This window comes from Lygodium microphyllum, chromosome 1 (assembly GCF_053477565.2).
Source record: "Lygodium microphyllum isolate KBCC chromosome 1, Lygodium_microphyllum_v1.1.10, whole genome shotgun sequence".
Classification (NCBI taxonomy): Eukaryota; Viridiplantae; Streptophyta; class Polypodiopsida; order Schizaeales; family Lygodiaceae; genus Lygodium; species Lygodium microphyllum.
The window spans coordinates 92239576-92248312 of record NC_141135.1 but is presented as its reverse complement, the minus strand read 5'-3'; the positions used below and the strand labels follow the sequence as shown (position 1 = coordinate 92248312).

Genomic DNA, 8737 nt, shown 5'->3' with positions numbered 1-8737 from the left:
TCCCAAGAAGTTATCTGTATCAGCAATCTCCAACAGCAAATAAAACCCATAATGAATGAGAGTGAAATGCAAACCTACAAATGTGTAAAAGAAAATTCAAAATTATATTACCACTTGGTTTTCATCGTACTTCAATTTAACTGGATTCCATAAATTTATTGATGATGATGTCTCATTGGCGTTAATCAATTCTTTAACATTCAGACTCCTCTCTTCCAAAATTGGAAATCCCAAGTTGGCTTTGAATGCGATCGAAGTCCTCATCAGTAATACTCAACTCTTTCTCAGCTTCTTTGGCCTTTTTAAAACAAAGAGAGAGGGCCTCACCAGCATCAATAAACTTATCGTCTAGAGTTTCTTTATCAAGTTTGAGTATCTCTTCCTTTGATTCATTCTCTGTGTCAATTATCCCATTTGCAGCATCAGAAGCCTCTGCAATAATTGCTAGACAATAATCTTCCTTGAGATTGAAAATTTTTTGAATATCTGACAGTAAAATGTACTCCTTGTCCTTGAAAGGTATAGATGGTAGAGAAGGAACAGTATGGTGAAAACTCTCATCAGTTGGAGGGTTTTATCTCCTTGGCTCTCCTCAATGATAGTCTAAGCTTTGAAGTGAGCAACATCCAAGTTCTCAGCAATAGAAGCCTCAAAATCTGCATCTACAACCTCTTCTGTTTCCTTTTCATCTACCAGATCATCTAACATGCAAAAGCTAGTAGACTTTGCTCCTTCCAACTGTTGCTCATCAGCTTTCACAGGATATTTGACAAGGGTGAAAACAATAAAAGCAGCAAATTTTCTCATCATCTTGCAGTTTTTGGAATGAGTGGAGCACAATATGTCTCTTGCATAAAACCTGTCCAGAGAGTGGGCACCACACTGCTTAGTAAACACTGACTTTTCATTTCCTGTTGACCCAATGGGAACATGGACATATTCATTTGTGCCAACTTCAATAGAAGGACCTGCAAGATTTTCAAACTCGAAAAAGTCCTCCAAAATATATTTTTTACAAGATTTCAAAACACAGTTAAGGTCCCAATCAGGATTAAAGACATTCTTCACAACTCCATAGAACGAGAGATCCATTCCATTCTAAAGGATAAAATCAAGAAGCCTCTCTGATCGAGTGATATCAGTAAGCTCTGATACTCCTAGACCTCTCATTGCCGACTTTTGCTTCCCTGGAGATGTGCTTGGCATTCTCACACTGGTGGCAGAGTATGGAGAAGAAATATAATGCACATGCTCATCACATGTTGAAGCCCTTGAGCCTTTTGAAAGCCTTCTTCTTTTACCAATTCTTGGCAAAACCTTGGAGCCTAGAAAATCTGTGGGTTCAGACATGTTTCCAACTTGTGCTAATATGGCGCGATAAGACTCAAACGCTTGACACGGATGTTCCTCCTCGCGCCGTATCGGTGATTCAAACCAGTAACTTTACTAAAGGGTCACAACCGTAACGACGTGAGAAGAGAGAGCTAGAATCAGTGATCACGCGACCTCGAGCACTATCAGCTTAGGAGGCACACCGAAGGAAGACTCTGTAGAACACACAAAACGACGCGAACAGATGAAAGCGCGGAAGACAAACACTCGTTCTCGCACCGTGTCAGGAGAAGAGATAGAGGTCCACAAAGAAACCGAAAAAAGTCGTACGGATAAGGGACACCCCCTTATGTAGGCGCTCAATAATGCCACCTGGCACTATCCGTTGGGCTTCGATACGTGGCACTAGCCGTTGGCCAACATGTGGCCGACAAACATGTGGCAACCACATGGTCGCGACACGTAGCATATGCACGATATGCGGACACGTGGCACAATCAGTGTCAAACACGTGTCTGACATGTGTCATGATTCATGAGGGTATATAAGGGGTTATTTTGCCTACATGTACACTCTACATTTCTTGAGCTCTTCCACCTTGCTTGCCGATACGGTGCGATCGGAGTGTTGCGTTTGCTGCGTTTCTATTCTCTCGCATCGTATCGGCTATCGTCCTTACTTCAGAACGAGTGTGCCTCTTTGTTGATTTCTTCACTTCGGTGGTCTTCAGTCGGTGTGCCAATACGGAGTGAGGACGTCCTTCCGTAGTTTTCGTAACCTCCCTTTTGTGTCATATTGGCCTTCTTGTCCTCTCCAATACGGAGCGAGGGCGTGCTTCCATAGTTTTTGTATTCTTCATATTGCGCCATATCGGCATTTCTCTTCTCGTCTCCGATACGACACGATTGTCCTCTCCAATACGGAGCGAGGGCGTGCTTCCATAGTCTTCGTATTCTTCATATTGCGCCATATCGACATTTCTCTTCTTGTCCTCTCCAATATTGAGCGAGGGCGTGCTTCCATAGTCTTCGTATTCTTCATATCGCGCCATATCGGCATTTCTCTTCTCGTCCCTTCTCACACCGTATTAGGCCTGTTGCGTTTTGAGAAATTTGCTATATCACTTTTTCTCTTTCTGGTTCTTCTATTTTCTTCTCTGTATGGCAAGGACAAAGCAAACTGCAAGAAGAGTATATGTGGATAGGAAGGATAGTGGGGGTAGAAGAAAGTTACAATTTGATGAATCTGAGGAGGAGCCCTCTTCAAATATTGCTGATGCTGGGCCATAAGAGGCCCTAGAGCATTTTGCCACAGAAATCCCCCCTACACTAGGTTTTGGCCTAACATCTTCCATGGAGTTAAAGAATTTCAGTGCAGTGAATGTTTCTTCTCTTGAAGTTGAAGAAGCAAAGGGTGAGACTTGCCCTGTGAAGGATTCATCCCCTCCAATTGCACCTGAGCCTACATCTGCTAAAGCCACTTAACCTCCCAAGCCACAAAAGAGAAAGAGGAAGTCTTGGTTCTTCTATATACAGAGGTGTTTCAATGAGATTAGAAAAGCCCAGAGAGCTACACAGCATGCCATTCCAAAGGCTGCTTTCATAAGAGTCGTTAAAAAGATCTCTGATAGATTGTCTCAAGTGGCAATTGTCTCTGGTCTAAATAAGAAGTGGCAACTCTCAGCCATTCTTGCTCTACAAGAAGCCACAGAGGATTTTGTTATTGATTTCATGAACAATGCTTACATTGCTGCTGCCCATGCTCATAGAATTACCCTTATGAATAAGGATTTCAACATCATCAGCAGAATCAGGTATAGGTTTGATAAAATGCTGAGGCCCTTGCCTTCCAACGATCAAAAAGCCCTTGAAATCCTTAACATTCCCCCAAAATTTTCTAGGAAAGGGAAAAAGATAAAGGTTGAAGATGTAATTCACCTTTACTCTACAAGGGGTGCCACCTAGTAGGAGTCTTTCTTGCGTGAAAAAAATCAGGATGTGTTGGAAACTCACGATGAAGTTTACAAGAGGAAAGCCACATCACTTGCTCTCGTCAACAATGAGAGGATAGGCAAAGTGTATAGGCACATACTTGTGAATGTTTCTACGGAACCTGAGGAGGAATACCTTAGTATATCTCCCAAGGACAAGCCCATGTTGGAGAAAAGGGATGTCCAACTATCTGACTCCGTTGTTTTTTGTTGCATAAGGTAAGGCTTATATTTTTTGTTTTTTTTTGCGTAAGGTAAGGCTTATAGGTTCAAGTATATTTTAGATGTAATTTGTATTGAATAGATTTTGCTATTGACTACAGGGCATCGGTCTCCTCTCTGTTACAACTATATATATCATCTCTCACTTGACTTGGGTCTCACTTATATATACTAACTCTATATCAATATGAATCATTCTTTGGGAGCATTTCTTGTGTATCTCTCTCGTACTCTCTCTCTCTCTCAACATGGTATCAGAGCTACGGATGCGTAACAACAACAAGGAAGATAAGTTGTTTCATTTTTTATACTTGATTGAATTCTTTGCACAAGTGATGATTTGATACATGAACTTGTTAAAATTAGAATTATTAGTTAATTTTGTCCAGGTGCGTAGCTCTCGTCGTGCTCTCAAATCCTATCAAAACCGCTTGTCAATCGGAGTTCTGGATCAAAAGTTATGATAGTTCAGGATTCAAGACAGCAATTCTACTCGAATCTGCGATTCTTTATTTAAAATTGTAATTCTAATTAGAGTTTAACCAGCAATGATTTGGTTCTTGAATGTGCTAAGAAAACACATGCTAAGAAGCTCTAGATTAGTATCAAGAGATGAAAGGTGAGAAGGATTGAAGCTTGAATGGGAGAGCTATGGTGGGAGAGAGAGAGAGAGAGAGAGAGAGAGAGAGAGAGAGAGAGAGAGAGTCACAATGTGGGAACTCTAGCAATCACAATGTGTGACTGGTCTTTCCTTTATTCATTTGTCACTAAAAGAATAAAGAATAAAGTGACGATGATGGGCACCAAATACCAAGAATATTTTGGCAAACTTTGCCCTACATGTGGCTTGGTGATTACAAGATAGTGGCTTAGCACATCAATAGCATAAGCCCGCAGCATGCAGTTCCCGTATCGTATCACTAGTAAGGTGTCTAATGCGTTTAGCCTTAGATAGCAATTTACATACCTGTTCATCACCATTGGTAAGCTCTATGATAGTTTTGACATGCTGCTCATAGTCATCTTGCTGCTCATGTATAACAGATGGATGTCCATGCTCATCATGTACAACAGATGGCTGTCCATGCTCATCATGTACAACAGATGGTTGTTCATACTCATGACCATATTGCTCATGCTGTCCATACTGCATATGGTGATAATAGCCCTGCTGCACATCAGAGGGACAGTTTGGTTGAGCATATGCATTTGCTTCCACTGATGTTTGTTGCTCACATACATAAGCATGCTGCCTTTGATCATTAGTCCCACAGCATTGGTCATAATCACTTGCTTGTTATTGATCAAAGCTAGAAGTGTGCTGATAAGCATAACCATTTCTGTCACATCCATATGAACTGAGCTGGTCAACCAAGAGAGCTTCACAAGTATAATCATAACTATTTTGCTGAAGAGATGGATGCTCATAAGCATAAACATGTTGACCATAGTAACCATTCTGCTGCCAAGGTTCAATGGAATGATACTCTGCATTATGATATGGTACATCATATTTACAAGCATTAACATGCTGTCCAGATGTACTTGCATACTGCTCATATTCATTTACATGTTGTTGTAGTTCATATTCATAAGATGCATGTAGATCATAGTGTGTACCATCAGCATATACATGCTAGCCATAAGCATAAGCATTTGATTCAGGCCTTGCTATTTTTTCCATAACTGCCTTTATAAGAGCAATACACTAATCAGTCAAAACTCCAAGTTTGTCAATTCTAGCTTATGTTTGAAACCAACCTTGTTCACTAGAGTTGGAGCTATTGTTCTCAGCTGCCATTGCAGTCAAGTTGAAGAGATATGTTGTTCCTTGAAAAATATAAGTCCAAATAAGGTGTATGATAGCTTGACTCGAAGGTTAGGATGTCTAGTATCAAGTAGAAATCCTGGTTTAAATTTAGGAGTAGCAGCACCCCTCTCTGTTTAAGAATTTCCAGAACTGTCCACAGTGAACTATTAGTGAACTGTCGGTACCAAATAGGCTCTAGCTCGAAAAATGTGTCCAAATGAGACGTTTGATGGCTCCACTCGAAGCTTATGATATCTAGTATCACTTCCACTTGTTCCTTTGTTGTTAGAATGATGCTACTAATTTCTGTAGCAACTTTTTCAAATCTGTCCCCAATTACTTGAGCTTGCTTGATGAACTCCTCAAAGCCAATCTTGTAGTAAACAAGAATAGTATGGCTGCTTGCTGCAGTTGTGAATGGAGACCTGAAGTAGTTGTTTGGGGCATCACAACAAGAAGAGACCCTTCTTACATATCTTGCCAAGGGAGCATTTTTTAATGCTGGAGGATCCTGAACTGGTTGGACTACTTGCAAAATTTCGAGAAGGATTAGAGAAACTTCAAAGCAAGATTGAACCCCTTCTAAACAAAGCCAAAGCAGGAAATCTTGTGACCAAGGAGGGTCTCCAATTTCTAGAGACAAAACATATGCTGCTTTTGTGTTATTGTCAGTCCATACTGTTCTACTCAATCATGAAGTCAGAGAGATGATCTGTTCAAGATCATCCTGTGATTGCTCGGCTTGTGGAAATTCGCCTTCTTATAGAGAAGATTCAACCAGTTGAGCAAAAGCTCCAGGATTAGATGGATAAATTGTTGCATGTTTCAACAGGACCTTCCATGTCTAAGGAAATTGAGAAATCTATTTACAGCAGTGATAATGTGAAAGCAAGTAAACAAGCTAATGTAAAGCTAGATGTCAAGCCAGTTTCCAAGCAAACTACCTTGATGGAAGGAGCTACAGTACAAATTTAGCTTTCAAGGTGCTTCTGCAGCAACAAGGCTCTAACAGAGTGAACCCTTTGTTCATGTTGACCTGATTCTGAAAGGCGATGCCTCACATGCCTACTACTTTGGAAACTCCACCTGATGGGACTCATGTTGGAAATTAATGAGCTTCAACCTTGCATACTGAAAGAGAAAAGCATGGGGAAAACTGGCAAGTACTCCCAATTTGTACATGGATGGCCTCTCACCAAGCCTGTTCAGTTTCTGTTTCACCTGTGTATACAAGCTACGATTCTTTGCTTATACTTGTTTGTGGTATGTATGTAGAAAGGGAGATGGAACCATGCTTTGGCTAGGCCTTTGATAGCGGATTCTCTGAAACCTCCTGTGGTATGTCTGAATGCGAAAGGGAGCTGGCACTGTCAACGACTATGGATGGGAAAATGCCCTCTAACCGCAAGCGAGTGAAGTTCTCTTCCGATGCGAGCCTGATCCTGATGAAATCTGCAAAGAGAAAAAAGTACGTTTTCCAAAGGGGAAGAAGGAAAAGAAAGACAATGATAGTAAGACGGCAAAAGAAATATTGGATGTCTTTGGGAGTGAGCCCTATACTACTACAGATCCTCGTGTTGCTGCTACAGAACATGCTGTCAGACGAATCCAGGCTGAGCAGCTAGATGAAACATGCCTTCCAAATGATGTATTGGATGCAGAAGAAGAATATGAGGGTGGACAGGGAGAAGAAAAAGATGATGAGGTTCCTTTGGAGCCTTTCAACTTAAAACAGGAAAGGAAGGAGGATTACTTTGATGCAGATGGAAACTATGTTGAATACAGAAATGAAAATGATGTGAAGGATGCTTGGTTGGATACAGTGGAGGTTGAACTATGATATTCCACTTCTACTCTGGAACATTGAGCATCTGCAAATCCACACCAATATGTAACTCCATCCACACCGCACACGGGGTTGGCTCTGAAGCAGCTTGCCGGACAGATGGCCGTACCCTCGCAGATTACAACATCCAGAAGGAGAGCACTCTCCACCTCATCCTAAGGCTGCGCGGTGGCATGCAGATCTTCGTGAAGACTCTGACAGGAAAGACCATCACCCTCGAAGTGGAAAGCTCCGACACGATAGACAATGTCAAGGCTAAGATTCAGGACAAGGAAGGGATCCCCCCTGATCAGCAGAGGCTCATCTTTGCCGGAAAGCAGCTGGAGGATGGCCGCACCCTGGCGATTACAACATCCAGAAGGAAATCACGCTCCACCTGATGTTGTGCCTCCGGGGTGGAGAAGAGCTATGAATCCTCCTCCTTTTCCGTGCTCAGAGATGCTTGTCTGCTTGCTAATGTAAGTATGTCCCCTCCTAGCTCTCGTTGCCTGCGACTGTCATAGAAGAAGACACGAATGCACCCTCCGATGATGATAACGACGAAGACAACTGTGCAGAAGGCCAAGAAGTGGAAGCTTTAGAGGACTCTCCTGCACTCAACCTCCAAATCCAGAAGGCTTTCCTTTATGAGGCGAGCTTCTATGAATGGAAAGCAGAAGATCTATCTTGCCAGGCAGGACCAGTTTCAAATCCCGAGTCCTCAAGAATTACAAGACTTGCAAGCTGGCAACGAGAAGCTTCAGAAAGAACTCGAGGCCGAGAAGTCTGATTCCCTCAACAAGCCCTTCGATCTCAAGGAGGATGACGGGGCTGTGGACGTTGCTGAAATGCTCACCGACGAACCCTTTCCCCAAGCGAAGGAAGGAGAAGGAGAAGGAGTACGGGACCTTGAGTAGGATGATGGCGCTGTGGACGTTGCTGAAATGCTCGCCGATGAACCCTTCCCCCAAGCGAAGGAAGGAGAAGAAGAAGGAGTACGTGACCTCGAGTAGGATGACGGGGCTGTGGACGTTGCTGAAATGCTCGCCGACGAACCCTTCCCCCAAGCGAAGGAAGGAGAAGGAGAAGGAGTAGGGGATGCTTGCCAGCAGAAAATGGAAGAGGAACTGCGAGGAGATCATCAGCGGAACGTTTTCTGCCCTGCCTATATGCCTTCGTCTATCACAGGAACACCTGCCAAGAATACAAACTCCCAGAGAAGGAAACACTTCTTTAGGGGCATCAGGCAGCGGCCATGGGGTAAATGGGCGGCATCACGAGTTTGGCTAGGCACATTTGGCACAAAAGAAGAAGCAAAACATTGAGTCGGTGAAGAAATGGAGAAAGATGAGATAGGACAGCGATTTTGCTCTCTCTTCATCAAAATACCTCCAGCCATAGTTGTGTAAACTCCCAAAAAAAAAACTGCCATTAATGCTCCTGCATGCAGTCCTTGTGGTCCAGAGATGTTGTGTAAACTCCCAAGAAAGCTGCCATTAATGCTCCTGAATGCAGTCCTTGTGGTCTAGAGGTGTAAACTCCCAAGAAAGCTGCCATT

At 42.7% G+C, this 8737-nt stretch overlaps 1 pseudogene; it reads left to right on the top strand.

Moving 5' to 3' along the window:
- The first annotated feature begins 7190 nt into the window (after positions 1–7190).
- Positions 7191–7612, top strand: LOC148041408 (uncharacterized; annotated as a pseudogene).
- Positions 7613–8737: the final 1125 nt, after the last annotated feature.